We start from the raw sequence: 26704 nt of genomic DNA, 5'->3' as shown, positions 1-26704 counted from the left end.
TCAATTCCACTTGTATTCTCCATCCCAAATTTCTTTAATATCTCTCTTGTATATTTACTTTCATTGATGAAGATCCCCTCTTCTGTTTGCTTAACTTGGAGTCGAAGGAAGAAGGTTAATTTTTTCATCATGCTCATCTCGAACTCTCCGTATTAGCTTGATAAACTCTTGACATATGATCTAATATTCTAATTAGTAGCACCAAATATAATATCATCAAATAAATTTGCACAATCAAAAGGTTATCTAATTTTCCTTTTATAAATAAAGCAGTATCAAAGTTTCTTCTTTTGAAATCATTTTCATGTGAAAACTTAATCTTTCATATTATGCACTTGTTTCAATCATAGAAAGCTTTATTCAATTTGAAAATGTGAGTGAAAAATTCATGATCTTCAAAACCAAGAGGTTGTTCAATATAAATTTTTTATAATAAAATCATTTAAAAACATACTTTTAATATTCATTTATGAAAATTTAAAATTTATGAAGCATACAAATGCTAAATAATTTAATTGCTTCTAATCTTGTAACAATTATAAATATTTCATCAAAATCAATTCCTTCTTGATTATATCCTTGTGCAACTAGAGTAGCTTTATTTCTAATTATATTTCTTTGTTTGTCTCACTTATTTCTAAAGATCCATTTGGTTCCAATGACAAGGTGGTCTTTTAACTAAGTCCCAAATTTTTTTTTCAGTTTAAAAGTTGAAAAAGATTTTTTGATTTGAAAGAACTTCCTACTATATCTTAATTTATGATGTTATAGCTAATTGGTCTCATTGATTTTGGTATCTATTGTAGCTAGACATTGATCATTCTTCATGGAAGATCATGAAGATCTACCATGTAGATATTATCATGTTTATGTCTAATGAACACAATGTCATCATCATTGGGACTAAAAATAATACACATTAAAGATTAGAAGACAATTTTAAAATCATTGTCATAAAGTTGACTAATACTTAATAAATTATATTTTAAACCATCTATTCATAAAATATTTTCAATGTAGGCAGGAGTGATGTAAATGTTTTTAATTCTAATGATGTATCCTTTGCCATTATCACCAAATATTATCATACCTTAGCTTCAAGGGTGATAAATTATGACCTATCATCTATCATACGTCTTAAGTAGTCACTATTAAGATACCATCTTCTTTTTCTTCCTTGGATTGCAAGACATATCTATAAAAAAAATTAAATTATAATTTTAGGTACCTAAGCTTTCTTGGATCCTTTAGCATAGTCATTCATAGTGGTTCCTCTGGAAATCCAAATTTTTTAATAATATTTTTATTTAATTTTTTGAAATCATATGAGTATGCTTTGTGTCCGAGTTTTTTGCTGCAAAAATAAGGACATTTGAAGATGATATTGATGTGGATTTTACAAAGAAGTTTTTCAAAAATTTCTATTTTGTAAGAGGGTTGAAATCAAGACCAGCTTTGTTAAAAATATCTCTTTGATTGCCTAATATTATTTGAAGTTTTTCAAAGCTAAGAATGTATTTTTCGATAATGGGTTTTTAGATTTTCAAGTTCTTTCTTTAACATTTGATTTTCTTGAAGCAATGATTCATTTTTCTTCAAACACTTCCTTTTCCTTGGCCAAAATATGTTTGCTTCTTTTTATTTCTTTATTTTTAAACCAAACTTTTTAAACTCATCTAAAAAATCAGAAAAAGCATCTTGTAATTTATCAAAAGTGAATTCAGCTTTAAGTTCAGAAATTACCTCCTCCTCATGTGCCACAAGACAAAAATTTGCTATTTCTTGATTTTTCTCATGCAAACTTGAGTCCTTACTATCGCTTCAAGTGGCCATCATAGTCTTTTTTTTTTTATTTTCTTCAAAAACTTCTTGAGAAGATGACAGTCAATCTTAAAGTATCCGAGCTTCTTGTCCTCATAGCACATGGGCTGCTCTTTTTCTTTTTCATTCTCCTTGCTTGGTTCAATCTTTGAAAAAGACTTTTTTATAAAATTTTTCTCTTTTTTCTCATGAACTTTCTAAATTTTTTGATGATTAGTGCGATATCTTCATCGTCATCCCCTTCTTTTAATTCCACACTCTCATTCTCATCTTTGGCTATGGACTTGAGAGCTATGGTCTTCTATTTCTTGGGTCTCTTCTAGTGGCAAAGTGTTAAGGTCTTTGGCCTCTTGAATTGCATAACTTTGGTCTCCCATGTTTTAGAAAATGATTTGAGAATTTCGTGAACAAACTCATTGTTAGTGTAAGATTTATCTAAACCTTTAAGATCATAAATAATATCACTAAATCTAGTAAATATTTCAGTAATAGTTTTATTTTGTTCTATTTTAAATAATTCATATTTATGGATAAACATATTAATTTTAGAGTCTTTAACTTGATGAGTACCCTTATGGCTAACCTCTAATCTATCTCATATTTCTTTGGCCGAAACATAAGTAGAAATTTTATTAAATTTATTTATATCTAATGAACAATAAAAAATATTCACGACCTTTGTATTAAGCTGGATCATTTTTTTATCTAAGTCACTCCAATCCTTTTCAGATTTGGGAGTGATAATGCCATCTACCATGATTGTAGGTATGTTCGAGCCATAGATTATGATGCTCCAAAGAATATAATCAAGTGCTTCGATGAAAATATGCATGCATGCTTTCTAATATGTGTAATTTATATCATTAAACAAAGGTTTATTTGTCGATTGCTATTTGACAAAAGATACTCCAATTTGGACTGTCATCTAATCTTTAACTTTTGATTGCTAGATCAAAAGAGGATTGAATATCAAGCTCTAATACTACTTATTACCTGGATAGACAATCAAAAAGGAGGATGAATTAGATTTTTAAAATTTAAAGACTAATGTGCATAGAATTTAAACTAAGTGAGGCAATAACCAAATGAGAGCAATGCAATATGAAAGTAGACATGAAGATGCAAGGAAAAGTAATATAGAAATCTACCAAGGCCCACAAATAATAAAATTTATGGTGGTTTGTTGCCAACCAGCACCTATATCCACTCCTTAGACAACTCTTGAAAATTCTACTATAATCTTCCCTAGATTATAATTTGATATTTTTGGTGGCCCACAATCAAATTTTAGTTGATTTTTATAGTGGAGATCAACCAAAACTACCCTCTAAGTCACTTCTATGCTGTTGATCCTATGATTGATTTTGATGATCATAAAATATTGAGTAATTATAGTACTAATCATATGTTTCAAAGATGGATGTAGGATTTTCTAGGTGCTCAAAATGAAGAATTTGCCAATGGGATAAATCCTCTCAAAGGGACTAAGTCAAAAGGGTTCAAGATGAATTTTTAGGCTTTTGACTTAGTGCGAGCAGTCGACCCCCAAAGCATTGAACCTGACCCCTGAATTGAAATAGATAGAAAATAGAATAAAAATGAGTTTCAAAAAAAATTCAAAAGTCAACTCCTAGGAGTGGCGAGTTGACTCTAGCATGTTGGAACGCACTAGCAAGGATGGTGAGTCAAATCATGAAAAGAAAGAGCCGACTCTCTCAATGAAGATAGAAGATTGAATTTTTGGCGCCCTTGAAATAGTTGAATTGACCTCTGGATAGGTGAGTCGACTCATGAAGATGGTGAGCCAACTCTCTCATGAAAGATATAATGTAGAATTTTTGAACCCTGAGGTCGAGTCAATTCCTGAAGAGGTCAAGTCGACTCTTGAGGAATTTGAGTCAACTTCTGACATGAAAAAGCTATAACAGTTAGTTTTTCTATACTTCTCCAATGGATATTTCTCCACTTGAATAGCAAGTCCAAGCCTCCTAATAGTCAAATCTCACTCTCCAGCCACTTTCTAGCTTATAAAAGGCTAGAGAACCATTTGGAAAGTGATCTTCTCCATCATCAAAAAACATTCTCTCAAACATCAAGGAAGAGAATTTGAGCTTCAAAAGAGCAATCCTTCAGCCACTTCTTTACATCTAAAAGAGTTTTATTTTTCTATTTTATTTTTATTCTCAAATTTCTATATCTTGTATTCTTGGATTTTCTTTTTAAGCTTCTTTGAGATGAAAGAAACTTGGGTTGGATCCGTCCAAAGCCAAAATTGGATATTATAAAATTTTAGTTGGTCAGTCCGAAAAATCAACTAGGTTGATTATGATCCTAAAAATTAATTATGTAAGATTTTGATTGGTGAGTCCGAAAAATCAATTAGATTTGATTGTGAGTCTAGATAAAACAATCGCACTATAATCAAAGTGATTATAGTGAAATTTTCAAGTGGAGCTTGGGGAGCGGACATAGATGTGGGGTTGCACCAAACTACTATAAATTTATAGTGTTTGTGTTGTGCTTTGTCTTTCTTGCTTTTACATTCTTGTCTTTCATTTATTGACTTAATTTGACTACTGCACATTGGATATTTACCACAAATACTCAAGTTAGTTTGATTAAAGCACATAATTGCTTAGATTTTAAATTTGCTAGAAGTTTTTAGAAAAATTCAATTCACCCCCTCTTGGCTCGCTAACTTTCTAGGCAACATAGGCTTTTACACAAGTTCACTTCAATTCAAGGCTTGGATGGGTCTTTTCCAAAGTTTCAATCCCAATTGAAAATCATGTACAAAGAAAAGAGATATAATTTCAAGCACAATTATAAAAGTTCCTAAAGAGCAAAATTAAAAGTCATTAAAGCTCATGAGAGATTTGTTGAGGAAGGTTTGGAGTGAAAACTCTCTTCTTCTTATGTAAACCCCTAAAGACTTTAAGATTTTAGTGGTTGGAAAGTTATTTCTCTCTCTTGAATGTGCACTTAATGTTTTTTAGATTTTCTCTTTGTCTTTCTCTATCTATGTTCTTCAATGTGTTTAGTAGCCTTTAAACCATCTTAAAATATTTAAAAATCAGTTTCTAGCTATTAGAGACCAAAAACTAGAGATAATAGTCATTCTGCATAATTCTAGAACTTCTACAAAGCTCACTATTGGAGTTGTTAGCCTTAGTCGAGTAGACTTGGATCAAGTAAGGGTTGACTCGAGCTAATGATAAACACTTAATTTAAGTCATTTAAAGTAAAAAAATTATATTTATTTTATTTATTTATTAAAAATTTGATGCTTCTTTTTATGTTTTACAGAAAAGGTGATCGTCGATATAAAGAGTCTGATTCGTAGATCAAAAAGACTTAAGTTTGAAGAAAATTGGACTTAAAATAAAATTTAAATAAAAAAAGGATGCATACGGTATTATAGAAAATGAAGATACTATGCAAGGAACTCAAAAAAAATATAAACATCATTTTAAAGAAACAAAAGTTTCCTTTGTAAAGGAGTATAAATAGTTAATGGGTTCACGCGGAAGGAGCACGCGGAAGGGCGCGCGGGTGCGGCAGCGGGCGCGGCATCGCGGCATCGGGCGCGGCAAGGTGGGTGCACAGGTTCGCGGGGAGTTTGGCAAGGCGGACACAGTGGCGAACAGAGGGATCTTAAAATAAAAAGAAAAAATTTAATACTTGAAAATACTTCAAGAGGAAGAATTTGTATTTTCTTTATCTGCTTGTGATCTTTCCATCTCATCCATCCATCTTTTAGTCCTTAATATTTTCTTTAGTCCCACATCGAAAAATCATGTAAAACTCCTTCCTCCTAACACCTATAAAAAGGCTTTTGTACTCCCATTTGAGGGGGAGCCCAGAAATTCTTCTAGAGCCTTGCATAGAGGAAGAGAAAGGACTACTCCATGAGCAGCTAGCAGACTCGGGAGTGGAGAAGAAATTTTATAACGACACAGAGTGGGTTTATTATTCTAAACTTTCTTGTATTTCTTTATATGCAATAAAATTATTCTTTTTATTTAAATCATCGTGAGTTCTTTATTTGCTCTCTTTCATATGCTTTTATTTATGCTTTCTTGTTAGATTAATTTAGGAACAACTTTTACTTTCCGAAGATGCACCGTGATCTACAGGTACGGAGCGTGCCGAGGAAAGAAGAGTTGTTTACCTAGTACTTTTCGAAGATGCACCATGATCTATGGGTATGGGATGTGTCGAGGAAAGATAGATATTTTTCTAAGATTAATCGCATCTATTTAATTAAAAAAAGAGATACAACTCTACTAGTGCAAAATTAATTCAAAACTCCCGAGCTCTTTATTTTCTAATTACATCAATTTTAAGATAATTTATTTTTTAAATCAAAACAACGCTTCTTTCTTTTATTTTGCAATCTCAACTTAGCCCAAGGTCCCTGAGGATATGATCTCGACTCATCCTACCTACGTAGTGCGTAGAGTTATTGTTGGTGCTATCAACGACTACGCATCAAATTTTGGTACCGTTGCCGGAGACCTTGGCACGGTTGTATTAAAAAAAAAAAAACCACTGACATTTCATAACACTTAACTAAAATAATGTAATCTCAAATATAAAAATTTCTAACTTGATTGGATACCTTGTTTCTTTGCATTGCATCTCCATAATTAACTTTAAGGGCGCAACCGATTAACTAAGATAAGGTGGAGATTTGATCACCCTTCCTTGGCCCACAAATCACTCCCTTGCATTGCATAACCTAGACCTTAATCTAAAATTAATTAAATATTGACCCCTAAGGATTCGAGCTCATTAGGATAAGTGACCCTGAGAGTTGAATCAGGTTAGACTTGGTCAGCTAGCTGGTGTCTAGGTAAGTGGTTTGCGGGATGACTGGGCCCGAAGGAAGGTGGTTTTTAATTGGTTCCATTCGCTACCTGACCAATTTAATTGGTGTTTAAGAAAAGCAACGAGGGACTCTCATCGACCTTACACTTTTCTAGCCAGTTGGTTGGTCAAGCTCTGACTTGGAGGGCTTGAAGGCTAACTACAATTAGGAGTGTCTAAAACTAGGATAACTTTAAGATAGAGAGTCCACTGCGTGCTAACTTGATTGTAATTAAAATCTAACCACAACTAATTCTTCTATTAGTTTTAGAACTTCTTAGGATCTCTTCTTAGAACTCTTTCTCTCTTCTCTTCTCCTCTTAATAAAAAAAAAAAATCCTTAACAGACTAGGATATCCTACATAGACCTTTTAGTTGCATGTTAGGTCGACGATCACTAAAACCCGAATTGCAACCATTAGACGAAGAATTAGAAAAGACTCTTAGGACTATCCGAGTTAGAAACATGGCTGCACCTGGTGAGCTGATCCTCCATGCTCATTGAGAGAATATTTCACTTCATCCTCGTATACCTACTCTCCATGCATTCAAGCACCTCCAATAGAAGCTACCCAATATGAGATTAAGTCTAGCATTATTCAAATGTTGCCATCATTCTATGGACTTAGTAACGAGGACCCATACAACACTTGATGAATTTCTTGAAATTTGTTCCACGGTAAAAATCTAAAACTTCTCTGATGATGCCCTTAGGTTGAAACTATTCCCTTTCTCACTTAAGGACAAAGCCAAGCATTGGTTAAACTCCTTAGACTCTATAACCATTTCAACTTGGGATCATCTTCAGAGAGAATTTCTCAAGAAATACTTTTCAATTAGAAAAATAAATCAAATTAGAAAAGCATCACTAGTTTTTCCAATTAGAGGGTGAACTTTTTCATGAGACATGAGAAAGGTTAAGGGACCTCATTCGTAAATTCCACACCATGCTGTCCCTAAATGGTAACTTGGTCAGTTTTTATGATGGTCTATCGGAGAAATATCGATAAATGGTTGATGCATCATATGGTGGGACATTCATGCTAAAGAGTGAGGATAAAGCCTGGCAGCTCTTTGAAATACTTAGTGAGAATTTCCTACATCATATGTCTGCCATCTCTAGAGAACAACCCATGCTTCAACAAAAAAGAAGTGAAATTATCAGATTGAAAACGTCATGGATATCCACAGTAAGGTAGATGAACTGTCTCAAAAATTAGACCGTCTTCTAAATACTGGACAATCCCCGATTCCACCTAACCCAATCTAAAAGTTTGTGCATTGTGTGCAAGTCCGAACCATTTGTTAATGAATGCCCAGCCGCACCTCAATTTCTGAGTTTATGCACGAGCAGGTTCAGCAAGCTCAAGTCCAACAATTCGCAGACCAGGAAACGATCCATATTCGAATACTTATAACCCCGGCTGAAGAAACCATCCAAATTTTTCTAGAGACCACAACCAGTGGTTGGCCCTGCCGCACCTCGACCTCAATATCAGGACCCAACATATAGGCATGGACCATACCATCAATTTCAAAATGCTCCTCAACCGTCTACTACTGGTCATAGCTCAGCTTTTGAGGAAAAAATTCTGAAAGCACTAGAACGATTAGAAGTCAACACTCAGACCCTTAACTCCCACACACAATCAATTGCTAAGCTAGAGACCCAAATAGGTCAACTAGCAACTGCATTCAGTAGGAGGGAAGGAAAAATTACCTAGCCAACCGAGAGCAACCCAAGAGGGCAATTTGTGATGAGAGCTCTAATACCCCAGAAGCTTTTTCTGAACATGCCAAATCAATCATGACTCTGAGAAGTGGGAAGGTCATTGAACACACTAGTAAAACCAATGAGACCAACCCTAAACCTCTAACCGAAGCCAAATCACCCAAGAACAAGGAGGACCTTAAAAATAGAGAATGAACCAACTGCACCGGAATCATCTTATTGCCTAAAGTCCCATTTTTGGATGCCCTGAAAGCCCCTATTCCTGTAGATAAGAAGGAGGAAGACTCGACGAGATGTTGGAATTGTTTAAGCAAGTCCAAATTAATCTTCTCCTTCTAGACGCAATCAAACAGGTCCCTGCTTATGTCAAATTTTGAAGGATTGTTACACCCAAAAATGTAAATCTAGATTACAAATCCCAAAGAAAGTATGCCTCACTGAACAGGCTAGTTCTGTCTTCCAGCATGCCACTCCTCCAAAACTTAAAGACCCAGGAGCCCCCATCATTTTCTGTGTTATAGGAGATTATCACATTGAAAAAGCTCTTCTGGACTTAAGGGCAAGTGTGAATCTTTTACCTAGTTCAGTGTATGAACTAGATTCGGAGAACTGAAACCCACATCAGTCACACTACAATTAGCCGACAGATCAATTAAGAACCACGTGGAATGCTTGAGGATGTCTTGGTCAAGGTAGATGAGTTTTACTTTTCAGTTAATTTTCTGGTTCTCGACATGGAACTAAGTGGCAACCCAAGATAAATCTCATTATCTTGGGACGACCCTTCCTAGCTACGACAAATGCATGCATTAATTGTAGAACAGGAGTCATGGAGTATCGTTTGGGAATAAGAAATGAGATTGAATGTGTTTGGTGCTTCCAAGGACCATCAATGGATAGTTGCTTCGAAGTAGATTACACTAGAAGACATTATAGAAGATGCAACACCCACAATTCTAGCACCAGACCCCTTAGATACTTGCTTGGCTCACTTTGGAGTGTATGACTTGAGGGATATATGAAAGAAGTTAACACTTTGTGGATACACCACACGATAAACCACTCCTCCATGGACAATCAAGTATGAGTCATTGTCCACATTAGCCAGTACACCAATAGTCCCATCTTTAGAATCACCACCTACGTTAGAATTGAAACCCCTTCCTGCTACGCTCAAGTATGTATTTCTAGGACCCAATGACACCCTCCCGGCAATCATTGCATCAGACTTGACCCCTAATCAGGAAACACAATTGGTTGGTATTCTGAAGGAAACAAAGAGGCTATTGGTTGGTCCATTGTCATTTAAAAGGAATTGACCCCTCCATTTGCATGCACCATATTCATTTTGAGGTAAATGCCAAACCCCATCGAGATATGCAGAGGAGATTGAACCCAAACATGCGTGAAGTAGTAAAGAAAGAGGTGGTCAAGTGGTTAAATGCTGGAATCATCTACCCCATATCCGATAGTAAATGGGTCAGTTCCACTCAAGAAGTACCTAAGAAATCAGTATTACTGTGTTAAGAACGAAGAAGGTGAACTGCTCCCCACTCGCATATCATCTGGATGGCGAGTATGCATAGATTATAGAAAACTAAATGCCGTTACTAGGAAGGACATTTTTCATTGCCCTTCATCGACCAAATCTTAGAACGGTTAGCAGGACAAAGTTTCTTCTATTTTCTTGATGGTTATTCAGGTACAATCAAGTACCTGTATTTTCAGATGATCAAGAAAAGACTACCTTCACCTACCCCTATGGCACCTTCGCTTTTCGGCGTATGCCATTCGGGCTCTGCAATGCACCCACTACATTTCAACGGTGCATACTGGCCATTTTTTCGGATATGGTGGACAAATGTCTTGAAGTTTTTATGGATGATTTTTCTTGTTTGGAACCACCTTTGAGGATTGTCTCCATAATCTTTTCAAAGTTCTTAAACGGTGTATGAAGATCAAATCTATCCTAGTTGGGAAAAGAGCCATTTCATGGTGCGGAAAGGAATGTATTAGGACATATTATTTCTGAAAGAGGGATCGAGGTAGATAAAGCCAAAGTTGAGGTCATTTCAAAAACTCCCACCCCCTACTTCGGTCCGACAAATATGATCCTTCTTAGGTCATGCCGGATTTTATAGACGCTTCATCAAAGACTTAGCAAGATTTCAAGACCCTTGTGCAATCTGTTGGCCAAGGAACACCATTTGTCTTTGACGAAGACTGTTTGAAAGCATTCAACACATTACGAACAGCCCTGACAACAGCACCCTAATAAAAACCCCTGACTGGTCCATTCCATTTGAGATATGTGTGATGCCTCTGACTTTGCAATAGGGTGCCATCTTAGGCCAAAAAATCAATAAGGAAGCCACATGTGATCTATTATGCTAGCAAGACTCTTTCGATGTCCAATTAAATTACACTAACAACAAAAAAAGAGCTACTAGCAGTAGTGTTCGTCCTTGAAAAAATTTTGCTCATATCTGTTAGGGTCTAAGGTTCTAGTTTACTCTGATCATGCAGCTCTGAAATATCTTCTCTCAAAGAAAGATACTAAACCGGGTTTGATCAGATGGATCCTTCTTTACAAGAATTGATCTAGAAATCCGAGATAAGAAGGGTTCGAGAATGGGTAGTTGATCACATCTCCAGGATCTTAGTTGACACCAATAGGCATAGATGAGGTCAAAGAAAAATTTTCTGACGAACAACTTTTGGCAATCTTCTCTAAGCCGTCCTCCATGGTTTGCCCATATTGTCAATTACTTGTCAACAGATAAGTACCTTTCACGGGACAAAACAAGAAATAATCGATTTTTCTTGCAAATAAACATTATTTCTGGAGGAACCTGAACTATTCAAATACTGTCTGACCAATTATTCACCGTTGTGTCCCGAAGTGAATTCTAAAGCATTCTCACTTTTTGCCATTCTTCGGTATTGGGGGGACCATTTTAATGGAAGAAAAACTACAGCAAAAGTGCTGCAGAGGGGATTTTATTGGCCAACACTTTTCAAGATGGCACATGAATTTGGCCGAAGTTGTCTACAATGTCAGCAAACAAAAATTTATCCAAGAAGGATATGATGCGCTGACCCCCATTTAGTAGTAGAATCTTCGATGTTTGGGGGATTGATTTCATGGGACCTTTTCAGCCTCGTTTGGAATTTGAATTATATTCTGGTGGCAGTTGATTACGTGTCAAAATGGGTAGAGGCAATAGCTACACGGACTAATGATAATAAAAGTTGTAACTAGTTTATATCCAACGAAACATCATTAGTCGATTTGGCTTTCCAAGGGTGATCATTATGATGGGGACTTCATTTTACGAATAAACATTTGAAAGCACTTATAAAAAATATAATATTACACATAAAGTGGCCACACCATATCACCCTCAAACTAATGGTCAGGTAGAGGTGTAAATAAAGAGATTAAATATATCTAGAAAGACGGTTAGGCCCGATAGAAAGGATTGGTCTCTTCGCTTAGATGATGCATTATGGGCTTACCGTATAGCTTTAAAACCCCTATCGGGTATGTCACCCTACTGATAGTTTATGGCAAAGCTTGCCATCTGCCGGTTGAATTAGAACATCATGCACTCTGGGCCATACGAAGTTTAATTTTAACATGAAGAATGCAGGTTCTAATTGAAGGTTGCAATCAATGAACTGGAAGAACTTCACAACGATGCATAGAGAGTTCACAAATTTACAAGGCTTGAACAAAGTATTTCATGATAAATATATCTCTAGAAAATTATTTGAGCTAAATCAAAAGGTATGGCTTTTCAATTCCAAGTTACGCCTTTTTCTCGGTAAACTTCGATCTCGATGGGATGGACCTTTCATGGTCACACAAATATTCTCACATGGAGCAATTGAAATTCATGACCCCCGGAATGGCAATATATTTAAGGTAAACGGCCAACGTCCGAAGCCATATGTAGATGAAATTGCACATAAAGAACGAATCGACACCATCTACCTGTGTGATCCACTTTATAATGAATAATAAATTTGACGTCTGGCTGAAGACGTAAAACTTAGCGCTTGTTGGGAGGCAACCCAACGATTTTATATTTTTACTTTACTGCAGCTGCAGGAATTTAGAATAAGAGCCTATTAATCAATGAAGCTATCTTCAACTTCCGAAGTAAAATTATCCCAGGTGCACTCTCTCCTTTTATTTTCTTTGCTTTCCTACTCCATTGAGGACAATGTAGATTAAGTTGGGGGGAGAAGGAAATTAATCAAATCTTCGAGTATGGTCAGAAATAATTAGTTTTGTATATCCGAATTTTATTTTAATTAAGAGTCAATTAGGCATCTTAATCAATGAATGATTAATAGTCAAGATAATTTTAGAAATACTGAGGAATAAATTATTAAAAAAACTCAATGAATGATAGGGTTTAGACTAGACCAAATTTTAGAAGTGATTCTACAACCCTCTTCTTACTGATCTCAATAAAAAATCTGCTTCATGAGAGATTGGGTGGAAAGGTCGAGGTATGCAAAAATTTTCCTTAAAATTTATTTTAAAAAAAAATATTAGTTTTCTACTGAGTAACCGGGCTCCTTCGCCTAAGTAAGCATTGTGGTTCGCGTAAAAAGGTGGGCAATATTAAAAAAAAAAAATAGTGGATAATAAGGGGACTAAATTTCAAGAAGATAATAAACCTCTCTCATATTAAGTTAGAGGATTTAAAGAGTAAAGTGGGGAGTTGGTGAAAGAAAAGCTCTTAAAATTTCTTTAGTTAATATTCAGCCACTAATTGGGTCAAATTGATAATCTAATGAAGTATCTCTTAATGGTCTGACCAGGTATCATCTATCTTTTGGAATGCCTAACCTAACTTTTTATTCAAGACCGAGTCGGTACACAATGCTGATATATCTATTTTACTCAAGGACGAGCAAAATTCAAGTTGGAGGGTGTGATAAACACTTAATTTAAGTCATTTAAAGTAAAAAATTATATTTAATTTATTTTATTTATTAAAAATTTGATGCTTCTTTTTATGTTTTATAGGAAAGATGATCGCCGATACAAAAAGTCCGATTCGTAGATCAAAAAGACTCAAGTTTGAAAAAAATTGGACTTAAAATAAAATTTAAATAAAAGAAGGATGCATACGGTATTATAGAAAATGAAGATACTATGCAAGAAATCCAAAAAAGATATAGACATCATTTTAAAGAAATAAAAGTTTCTTTTTGTAAAGGAGTATAAACAGTTAATGGGTTCACGCGGAAGGAGCACGCAGAAGGGCGCGTGGGCGCGGCATCGCGGCAGCGGGCACGACATCGCGACATCGGGTGCGGCAAGGCAGGCACGTGGGGAGTTTGGCAAGGCGGACACAGTGGCGAACAGAGGGATCTTAAAATAAAAAAAAAAAATTTAATACTTGAAAATACTTCAAGAGGAAGAATTTGTATTTTTTTTATCTGCTTGTGATCTTTCCATCTCATCCATCTATCTTTTAGTCCTTAGTATTTTCTTTAGTCCCACATTGAAAAATTATATAAAACTCCTCCCTCCTAACACCTATAAAAAGGCTTTTGTACTCCCATTTGAGGGGGAGCCCAGAAATTCTTCTAAAGCCTTGCATAGAGGAAGAGAAAGAGACTACTCCATGAGCAGCTAGGCTAGCAGTCTCGAAAGTGGAGAAGAAATTTTGTAATGACACAGAGTGGGTTTATTGTTCTAAACTTTCTTGTATTTTTTTATATGCAATAAAGATTATACTTTTTATTTAAATCATCATGAGTTCTTTATTTGCTCTCTTTCATATGCTTTTATTTATGCTTTCCTGTTAGATTAATATTAGGAACAACTTTTACTTTCTGGAGACGCACCGTGATCTATGGGTACGGGACGTGCCAAGGAAAGAAGAGTTATTTACCTAGTACTTTTCAGAGACGCGCCGTGATCTACGGGTACGGGGTCTGCCGAAGAAAGATAGATATTTTTCCTAAGATTAATCGTATCTATTTAATTAATAAAAGAGATACAACTTTACTAGTGCAAAATTAATTCAAAACTCCCGAGCTCTTTATTTTCTAATTACATCAATTTTAAGATAATTTATTTTCTAAATCAAAAGAATACTTCTTTCTTTTATTTTGTAATCTCAACTTAGCCCAAGGTCCCTGAGGATATGATCTCGACTCATCCTACCTACGTAGTGAGTAGAGTTATTTTTGGTGCTATCAACGACTACGCATCAGCTAACTTATAGTCGACTCGAGATAAGTTAGGATTGACCTGAGATCCTGTCTGAAAGTTTTGACTTTTTGTCTTTTTTGAGAGAATCAGCTCGGCTATTGAGGGTTGACTTGTGGTTGGTCTGGGGTTGACTCAATCTCCAAACTGAAAAATTCAACTCTCTATCTTGCTTGAGAGAGTTGACTTATACTTCATAGAGGTCGACTTGCAGACTATGCTACTTGAATGTTGCATGTTAGAGTCAACTCTTTGAAGTTTGGAGTTAGTGCTTGACTTTATCAATTTAGTTTCACATGGTGTGGCTTCCAAAATCTGCTTTTTTTTGCTCTCTTATTTGGCATTCTCATGAATCTACTTAAGAGTGATCCTAGGTTTCTGAAATATTCTTAATATGCACTTCAACAACCTATTAGTATCAAAATTTATATTCAAATATTTTGTATTTATCAAAATTGGATCAACAAGGATCAACTCTACTTCTTCAAGGATCCACTCATCATCTTTAGGGCTGACTCCTCTTCTCTTCGGATCAAATCTAGAAGTCTGCATTTTTGAGTGTCCTTCATCTTTTGTCTGAGACTATTTTGGAGTCGATTCATGTTTGGTATGGGTCGACTCTTAAAGCACTAGGGTCGACTCTCAAAGGGGCTATTTTTTCATGCTTTTTTGTCTTCTTTCTAGGATTGTTGTGGATTCATCTGAAGTCGGAGTTGACTCATGGTTGACCAGGGTTCGCTCATGAGGCTCTACTGTTGAATCTTAGGAGGGCTAATTTTTGATGCTTTATCTTGTGGATGGGTCGACTCATCCAATCCTAGGGTTGACTCATGGAATGTGCTGGTCTGTTTCAAGTGTTGGGTTGACTCTTGGAACCTCCTGCAATAAGGGTCTTTTGTTTAATACTATGGGTGTTCAAGGATTAGCTCTAGACTATCTGGGGTCGACTCCTCTAAGTTTAAATTTATTAATTTTTTTTTTAAATCCTTTTTGACTTCAATGATTTGAGTGAGTTCCTTCATTAATTTAATTGAAAATTTTAAGCTTGTTTAGAAGTCCTATGACCATTCTTAAACACATGATTAGCATCTTTGTACTTAAGTGTTTTGTATCATCAAAATCTAAACATGGGTCAACAATCTTTCCTTTTCTAATGATGATAAAACTTTTGAGAATCAAGCAATAAGGCAATGTGTGCTTAAAATAAATGAACACAATTCATGCAATTTCATTTATCTTTCTGCCTGATTCCATTATAATATTTCAATCAATTTGAGTCTTTTACTTGATAGCAACATATTCCACAATAAACTTGATTCTTTTGGGTGATAAACATTTGATCCCATTAAGTTCCAATAAATATTATTCTTTTGTTGTTTACCTATTGTACTTTGATTAGCTTTTCTTCCATACTTATTCTCCTTGCTTATTCTTCCATAATTAACTTATTCTCCTCCTTCTTGTCATTATCAGAAACAAAGCACAATATATAGGAGAATGCAAAAACATACTAAGCATGAGAAGTAAGCATAATAAGAATAACTAAATAATAAGATAAATTCATTAACACAAAAGTGAAAATGTACAGAATGTAGTGAAACTAAATGCTTAATCATGCACTATAGTCAATCTAATCAATATAGTAAAATCTATACAAAATGATATATCTAGGGATCAAAAACCTAGGATACTAAGGGATAACCCTACATGACTGCTGTGATGAGAAGGATGAGCCATGGTGAGGACCAAGTCTCCTAGCACTGAGGTGGGAGGAAGAAGGTCCAAGCTGGGCTGAAGGAAGCTATGAAGGTCTGGTCACCCCAAGCTCCCAAACAACTTTTCCAATGATGTCGATGAGTGTAGTAGCAAACATGGTGAGAGATTGTCAAATGTGCATACTCATATTTGACCTGAGTCAGCATATCATGCATATGCTTGGTGATCTACTTAGCCTCTACAGTGAAAGCCTTGATGTCGCCCTATACTATGGTCCGGAGGTGTCTTGTCTCGCTCTCAAAATCCTAATTTATTTTCTTATTTGGCATGCATCACAAATTTTATCTTTATCAAAATTAATTTAAGATAAATCGGTTATTAAGTCTTATCTAACTAATTTTGAAATCAAATCCATGCTAGCATGTGCTAATCAATGATACCAAATGCTCATTGGTGCTTGCACTAATACAACTTGTTATCAAGATATGCAACCTAAGAGGGGGGATGACTTGGGTTCTTAAAAACACAAAGCAATTATATGCACCAATTCTACTTAATTAAGTGAAAGTGGTAACTATGAACATAAGCAGTGATATGCAGGGAAAAGAAAATTGCAAGTGAGAAAGAGGCAATCACAAACAAACACTATTTTATAGTGGCCCAATGCCAAATTCAGTATTTACATCCACTCCCTAAGATCCCTTGCTTAAGAATTCAACTATATTTAATCTTGATTATAGTTTCATCATTTTGCATGGGCTCACAATGAACCTAGTTGTTTTTGAATAGGAAATCAAACAAAACCTATAAACTAAGCCTTACCTTGGCTTAGTCCGATAATATCGTCCAATTCAAGGTTTGAACCAACCTTTTCCCAAGTTCCACTCTCTTAAAACTTGTTATAAACAAGGAAATACAAGTAAAATGAATGACAATATGAGCAAAAGCTCCTTTACGAGCTAAATTTAAAAACTCTTTGAGGCACAGCGAAGTTGAGGTAAGTTGCTCTTGATTGCTTTGACTTCTCTTCTTCAAGGCTTGAGTAAAAGAGGTGGGGGTGGTTGTGGATGTACTCATAGTAGCTCACTCCAAATCAATGCACATTCACTCTTCCTTTTGTTCCTTTCAAGTGTATTCAATGTTTCACACTGAAATCATTGAAGTTTTTCTCTTAAATACACCTCCTTTCACTTAGATGTCTTCCCCCATTTAATTTTAAGCCTCAAATATCCTCAGGAATGGCTAAAACACCTTAACTAGCTGTTGAAGGGGCAAAAGGAGCAATATTAGAAGTCTAATTTGTCTCTTTTCCTTTTTGTGGATATTGAATTTGCATGGAACGAATGACAATCTAATTATTGTCTATCATCTGAAGGAACCTTAGTTGTGTAATGGGATGAAATAGCATGGATTGATTTCTCAAGAAAATCTTGAAAATTTCTTGTTTGACCTTTAAACTTATTTGCTTGTCTTTTGAATCATAGTATATTTCTTCATTTTGTTTCTGGCCAAGACATCTTCATATAAGTGAAGTAATTCCTTATGATGTTCAAGAAGTTCATGATTTCCATTTTTCTATACCATAATGTTGGAAAGGAATGCATTTTCAGTAAGAGAAATAGGATAAAGCGATAATAGATTGAAATGATGCTCTAGTACTAGCCAATGTCAAAATTGTGGGCATTAAAAAAAAAAAAAGGAGGAAGAGATATTGGGATAGAGGAGAAGATAGTAGAATCAACTTTTATAATCATAGAAATAAACTCTCTTATTTTTATTTCTTTATTCATTTTGTACTATATGACTTAATGTAGAGACTATATAACTCTTTATGTCTCTTACATTAATAGATAATTACATTTTGAAAGACATAAATGTTATTTTAAAGGACACAAACTACTTTTTAACTCTTCATATCCCTTACATTGATACATGACTACTTTTTAAAGGACACAAACGATATTTGTCTTTATAAATTTTAAGACATTTATGCATAAAGAATAACTAATAATGATCAATTATATGTTGATTAATGCAGCTTTTGTATGAGTCCTTTAAGGAAAATGTGGAGAAGGCAAAAGACAAGTCTAAAATTAGTCAAGTTGTGACCAAAGGAATTGAAGATCAGCTTTCTTGTATTGAGGTAAATTCCACTACGACAATAGCATCATGAACAATGGTGGACATAAATGTTGGCTCTCAGTGTTCTTTTGACCAATAGCTATAAGTAGTGGTATAAGTAATGTTCCATAAGATCATACACTTCTGTCAAGAGAGAAAGTAGTTATTTGGTTGTTACCTCTTAATTTAGTCTTGAATTATCTAGGTAATCATATCTAAATAATAATTTACTTCTTAAGCTACATTTTAAAAAACTCTCTTGATAGCTTTAATTTTTCAACAATTCCTCTAAAAACATTTAGACGAGTCTCATTAAAATCTACCAAACCATTAAACAAGTCCAATAGGAATTTAACTACAAGAATTTTTATCTATAGGAGGGTATGGAAATAAAATATATACCATACAAATCTCAATTGCAACACGTAACTGAAAAGAACTTCTTTTCTGGCATATGATATCCATTCTTAATGCTTCAAGTTTTAAAATAATTAGATTTGATGAAAAATACAGTAAATCAACCTAGTAAAGATTAATTTGAGTCATTTGAAAAGACCTACCTATGACTAGAAAAACACATATATGTATATATGTATGCATAACCTTCAAAATGTATTTGTCTATTGAAGTGCTACGTGTTATCAAGCATCATTTTAGAAGACATTCTATTGGAGGGCATAATATATGATTTTGCTATTGAAAATTTGTATTTTAGAAATATTTTGGTATAAACAAATTTATGAGATCTTAACATTTTAGAAATATATATAGGAGCATTTTAAAGATTCTATTTTGATCAGAAAACAAAAATTTAGATTTTGTACTAACGATGGGGAATCAACATTTTATTTCCGAAGGATTGGAATGCTTGAGTATTTTTATTGATGTCAAAAAGGGGATGTTTTTTATTTATATATAATATCTTAAGTAAATAGAAATAGAAATTGAAATAAAACTAAAATGGGGACATTTAAGCCTTTCTATTCCGTGTCTTCTTGGTTTATTTTCTACTTGCTGAGACATGTGTTCAACTTCCATACCTACTGTCCTCTAAAAACAAATAAAAAAAATTAAAAAAAAACCTATCTACTAGCTGACCAAACCAAATATTCTTATGTAGGGGAAAAAAGGCAGATGATAATGATGATAGTGATGGAAAGCTTGGATAAGGATTAATGATTTCATATGCAATATACTATAAGTAGCATCTACATGCTTATTGAATTTAAGTTTCATAAGTTTTGGGTTATGCAATCAACTTCAAGCCACGTACTTGGTTCTTCCATAAGAAATTGTTTGATGATTTTGAAATTAACATTGCTTTATGTTTTTGAGTTGGAAAATTTATTCAGGTTTAGATGTTATTTTCTAAAGCTCAAATTCATTATGAAATCCAGGGATTCATTTATACAATTCTTTATAACTCTTGAAAACCAGTTAGATTTTATTTCAAGTCTAAAAATTCCTAGAAATCCTAATGTCAAAATATTTTGTTGCATTAGAATTTCGAGAGAAAACACTTCATCAATTTTTTTCAGATACCTTACTATTTTAATATGCTAAACCCTTAGTGAGCTTTTGAAAGTTAGGGTTTCCTATAATTTAATCTTTACTTAAAGCTGACTTTTTATTTAGAGTTGTTCCACATTTTCTAAACATGACTTGTTCTATGGTCCTGTGATACCTTGAATTCATGTATAATTTCCATATTAAATTATGAAATCTGTATTAATCTTCCATTCCATATTCTAGAACTCATATTTGACCTGGGAATATGTTCTCAAGAGAAACAATTTTGCATATATCTAATTTGTTGAAGCTTTCTAATAAACACTCTATTTGATATTTACAAAAATAATTTTAATTAAGTAAATGGATATTCTAATTGAAGAATACAAGAGGACTTTAAGATAATTGGTATATAAGTAGCCTCGCCCAAGTCATCAAGAAGGAACCGCTAGATATGTTGTATATGTGCACCCTTGTTCAAGTCGTAAGAATGTATCCAAAAGTATAAGTGTCATGACCATTCGCATTAGCAACATGGACAATGAGTAGCTTCATCTGAAATATCAGTTAGGATATAAGTGGCCTCGCTTTCAATGGCAATAAGCATATAAGTTGTCTTATGGTTACAAGAAAATTTTATAAGAAATTATGAAACAATGTGAAACAACAAATTTTTAGGTATCATGTTTTGATCATTTTCTGTCTAAGGGTTTTAATTTCTAAAATATTCATTATTGAATTGATTCAACAAATTATCCAAACTCTTCCAAAACAATCATGTGTTTTCATTCTTGTCACAATGATATTGTTTACATTGGAACCTTTGATTTTAATTCAATGATCCCACATTTAGATTTTTGGTAATAATTTAGTTAATGTGTTATAATGTAGAGTTATGTGTTTATCATGGAAACCTAAATTTCTTGATCAAAGAAGCTTATTTGTCGATATATATAGCTAACTTTTTCTTTCATACAATATTTCAAAGTGATGAGTAAAAGCATTAGTGGATCTCTTTGAAGAGGTAGACTCTATATTTTAATGTTGCCTTTGGATTTTCAGTGGTTAGAGGAATTTGACAATATCTTAGCTTTTGTCCAGGTGCCCGTCTTTTGAATGTTATAATAGTGGTATGTACCAAAGGATGTCAAGTTTGTAAGTGGACAGTTGTCTAACTACTATAGGTTATAATATATCCATAGTTACACATGTTTTGATCATATGGTTTTGTTTGATGATGTTAAATTTCAAGAATACTTTAGTGTTCATTATGCTGGTCATGACTTAGGATTTGATAAAGTGTGAATTTAGAGTCATGGCACCATAATGTATTATTCATATTCCTTGGCCCTGTATAAACACCCAAGATCTATCCAATGCATAGCTGATGTGAGACTAAATATATGCCTGCATGGGTCCTCACATACTCCGCCCATTTAAGCCCTAGTAACTTTGCCAGACTAAGGGTCTAAATCTATTCCAATCTAATCATGGCCTGTGGTCCATCCTAATGGGCCTGTGCTTTAGAGTTTCCTAGTCCACATAGGCCATAGACCAGATACACTCTGATACCATTTTTCACGATATAGAACATTATCCAGATATGCTAGCCAGAAAGTATTATTTAGGCTCCTTATTCCTGTATATATATCCAAGATCTCCCTATTGCATAGTCAATATGGGATTAAATATACATCCATACAAATGCTTACATACTCCTATTTAAGTCCCAGTATCCTCATTAGGCTAAAGATCTAAATCTATTCAAATTTAATCAAAAGCACCATAATTGGGCTGTGGTCAGTCTTATTGGGCCTATGCTATAGTGTCTCTATATAGGCCATGGCTAGTTTACTTTGATATCATTTGTCACAATCTAGGACCTCACCTTAAAACGCTAGCCAGAGGGTATTATTTGGGTTCTTTGATCCTATATATGTACCCAAGATCTCCTTATTGCATAGCAGTTGTGAGACCTTACTCAGTAAGGCTAGTTGGGAGGTATTATTCGGTTTCCTCACCTCTATATAAGTACCTAAGATCTATCTAATACGTAGTCGATGTGGAACTAAATAGATACATACATGGATCCTCACGTACTGCTCCAGTTTAAGCCCTAACATTGTTGTAAGGCTAAGGATCCAAATCCATTCAAATTTAATCACAAGCACCATGATTGGCCCATGGTCAGTCCCAAGGGTCCTATGCTATAGTTCCATAGTCTACATAGGCTATAGGTTGGGTTCATTCTGATACCATATATCACAATCTAGGACATCATTTAAAAAAGCTACTTAGAAGATATTATTTGGCTTCCTTAGTCCTATATAAGTGCCCAACATCTCTCCATTGTATAGTTGATATGGGCTTAAATACACATCAATATAGAGCCTCTCTAGAAGATATTATTTGGGTTCCTTGGCCTTATATAATTATCCTATATCTATCCAATGCATAGTCGATATAGTACTAAATGCATGCCTATACAAGTCCTCACACATTTGTTGCCTGGAAATGGTAGAAAGGCTCACTTCGTACAATCAATTTTAATGTAAGTATAACTCCTCTTTTTGAAGGAACTTTAGGATATTCTTAAATATCAAGTAGATGTAAATGACATTGTCTAATTATCAAGCTAATTTTGGCCCAAATTTTCTCTTTACTATTTATATTCAATATGATTTTTACATTTATAATGGATACAACATCTTCAATTTAAGAGACATACTTTGAATATGGTTGAGAAGAAATCTTGTAATTATATGTTAAATAAAGGCAACACTTTTCTATAGCAAAGTTTTTACTCTCAAAAAACAAAATCCTAGTGATGACTTTCTATGAGACCCTAAATTTGATTCTCGATGAAACATCCTCTTGTCCTTTTAATTGTTTAATTAAGATTCAATTAAAGCAAGATGGAAAAAGAAATGTCTCTATCTTACTTGAACCAGATTTGCATTTCAACAACTTATGCAAAATAACAAATTATCCTAGCTATTTTAGATAAATAATAATCATTTTTTTAATTCTTCCACTACATATGTATATGGGGGCAGGTGGATACGACAGAGCCATAACGAAAAAATGGTAGAAAATGGAGGGCTTACTTGTAGCTTAAAATAAAAGCTGGAGGTTGCAAAGAGGAAATCTGGACATTGGGCATTATTCATAAGGTCTAGAGTGCCCACGAAAATCATATGTTCTGAAGATTCCTTATCTACTGATCAAAACATTCCAAAATTTAAATATCATACCACGCTATCGGACATTAATTTCTTATTATACTATGAAAGTAAGAGTCCTCCAAAACATATGATCATTTTTGTCTTTTTGAAATTTCAAACCATGTAGGTTATATCCAATGACTTGAATTTCCATATTGGGTTGTTCACCTTTGAATTTGATATTGTGCAAACTCCTTATTTGTCCGCCTTATGTTTCTATATCGTATTTATTTGTTGTCCTCTTCACTGAAGAACAAAGGACATCCATAATTAAAAGAAAACTAGAACCCTATTTTATATATTTAAACCTACATCTATTCCAACTGATTAATTTATTGCAGAAACAACAATTAGAAGAAAATATATTCCACATGTCAACTCTAAACATGTCAAGCATACTATTCATGATCAATGATATGATAAGCAAAGTCCAACCTAGGGGAGACTTTCTTTCTTCATTTCTTGACACTCAAATAATACTTCTATGCATTGGCTATTCTTCAAAAACTCACTTTTCTTTCAACTAAAAAAGCACTCTGACAAGTCTAAATAATTTTCATATATAAGAACATTTAAAAGATTATTTAGTATATAATTTTGACCTATTTTTTTTTCTGGACAACAAAATCACCATAGAGTAATTTGCTCTCTCAAATTCTATTTCTCCATATAAAAAGTTCAGAAATTATTTATAAGATCACACTTTATCTATATTCTTGAAAAGATGTTTGAAAGATATATAAGCATATAATATTCAATTTACTAAATGTATTATTTTTGGGGAACAAAAATTATCATAGAGTTGTTTGCTCTCTCCAATCATATTTCTCCACAGTAAAAAAGCTAAAATTATTTATGTGGTCCCACCTTCAGATTTCCAACTATCTTTAACAGATTAAAAGGTTATGGTGATTAACCTTGAAACCTTTTCTGTGCTTGAATTGAAGGATGCATTCCAATCACCACCTTAGATTACCACCAATTTTGCATATAGAACTATTAGTTAAAAATATCCGAAGCATGCAAAAGTTGCCATTTAAATTTTGTGCTGGAAACTTGTGTAAAATAGTATTAACTTTTTTTGAAATCTCCTATTCCTTTGCAATAATAAGCTCCTAAAATGATTGAGAGATTATATAGGCCTAACTTTTCTTATATTTTGAAAGCTAACATAGCATAGGTATTAATAGTTTTGATTCTCGAAAGCTTTAAACAACTTGAGTGTCAACTTTCATATTCATTCATGATCTAAGGCCGTTAGAGGTATTCAAGTCTAGTTTCACAAAAAAATGAACCAATTCCTTTGGCTATCTCCATCTCAAACATCTTCAAAATTTCTCTTGTATACTTGCTTTGGTTGATAAAGATCCCCTCCTCTATTTTCTTAATTTGAAGTCTAAGGAAGATGGTTAACTCTCCTATCATACTCCTCTCGAACTCTTTTTGTATTAGCTTAGCAAAATCTTGAAACATGATTTCATTAGTGGCACCGAGAATTATGTCATCAACATAAATTTACACAATTAAGAGATTATTTAACTTTCTTTTGATAAACAAGATAGTATCAACATTTGTTCTTTTAAAATCATTTTCAAGCAAAAACTTAATCTTTCATACTAAGCCTAAGGTGCTTGTTTTAAACTCTACAAAGCTTTGTTTAATTTGAAAATATTATCTAAAAATTCATATCTTTAAAATCAGAAGATTGTTCGATGTAAACTTTCTCCATAATGTAATTATTTAAAAATATACTTTTAATATCTATTTGAAAAAGTTTGAAATTCATGAAGAATACAAAAGCTAATAATAATCTACTAGCTTCAAAGTCTAGCTACTGGTGCAAAAATTCCATCAAAATCAAGTCTTGCTTCTTTATTACAACCTTATGCAACTAATCTAGCCCTATTTCTAATTACATTATCTTGTTCATCCAATTTATTTTTAAAGATTTATTTTGTGCCAATAATAGGATGATCTCTTGAGCATTTTTAACTAAGTCCCAAACTTTATTTCTTTTAAATTGATTTAGTTTTTCTTATATTGTATTAATACCTAGTGGTTATTATGCTTTAATTATGTATTTATAAATATGGAATTGCATCCCTTAGTATTTTTAAGCTTTATTAATTATAGTTCATACATGTGTCTCCTATAATTTAAGAAAGCAATTATTCTTTTTGTTTTAAAATTTTGTAAGCTTTAATATATTGTGATATGAAAGGTCATCTTGTTTCTCTCTGTCTCTCTCTCTCTCTATCTATATATATATATATATATATGTACTGGATATAGAAATCTAGTGAAGTGCAAATTTGTACCATTTGTGTTATTCTATCTAAATTTAGTGGTGGATCCTGCTCTCCCTTTGGTTACTTGTTTCTTCTCTATTACTATCTCTTTCTCATCTTTTGATTAGTCCCTGCTATTTTTGGTGTCAGCATTAGAACATCAGATTGATCTTTTATCTTTTATGCTATCCTCTCTTCTTCAAGAAGACATCTCCATCTTGAAATCATGATCTGAGACAACAAAAAGCATGATGAACTTCATTCATATTATGAAGAGTTATCACATCAATATGAAGAACTCTTGGCTAGAATAGTAGGATGGGTTGGTGAATGTTTAAAAGTAGCAATTGATCAGCTTAAAGATCTAAATAATCAGTTCAAAGAAAAGGAAACAAATTTGAGATCGCTTTGGACAGCTTCAAGCCATGCTATCACAAATCATGGCTTTTAGAACTCCTAGATATAAGCAATCACTATCATCTGAAGTTGTTCGTTCCTCGCAACCATAAGACTAGTTTAAAGGAAAGGGGCCGCTTAAGCATATTTATGAAGTTAGAAGTTCACCTCAAAGGCCTCTCAGTATGGTGACACCTTGTACTTCTACTTCTCCTCCTAAGACTCTTGCATCCTGTCCTGCAAATCTTTAAACATGAATGAATTCAAGAAGTATGCCTATAAATTTATCATGATAATCAATCATGTGGAGGCATTCAAGTCCAATAAAATATTTACAAGGTTAATTGTGAAGATTATACTTTAATTCTTAAATGTTTTGACTAGAACGGAAGAGCCATATTAGACATATGGCCTTGCTTTCTCTTCACTTAAGGTTCTGAAGTTCCCTACTTGCAATGAGTGTATATATTTTTATCGGCTATGATTATCATACACTTTTTTATTTCAGCCAAAATTTTCTAGAAGAAAATATGACAAGAGTTTAATGAACAGAATCATATGGGGCCACATTATATGAAGATGTTCAATGAGAGGAGTAAGAAGAAAAGATTGAGGGAAACACAATGAAAGACATTTATAGGCCAACTGATGCTGGAGCACCTAGGGGCATGTGCTGCTGCACGTGTTGTAGATCCTGACCGCACAGGTCATGGTTCCCAGCTGCATAGGTCGCTAGTTCTAGATGTACGAGACTAGAAACCCAACATGAGTTTTGTTGTGTTAGGAAAAT

The 26704-nt window shown here is 33.8% G+C and overlaps 1 pseudogene; it reads left to right on the top strand.

Annotated features, from left to right (window-relative positions):
- The window catches only part of LOC105033373 (cellulose synthase-like protein G2), a 58407-nt pseudogene that overhangs the window by 16080 nt on the left and 15623 nt on the right, over window positions 1-26704 (top strand).

Source organism: Elaeis guineensis, chromosome 4, assembly GCF_000442705.2.
Source record: "Elaeis guineensis isolate ETL-2024a chromosome 4, EG11, whole genome shotgun sequence".
NCBI lineage: Eukaryota > Viridiplantae > Streptophyta > Magnoliopsida > Arecales > Arecaceae > Elaeis > Elaeis guineensis.
Note: the sequence above shows the minus strand (reverse complement) of the source record. Positions and strands in the feature narration are given on the sequence as shown.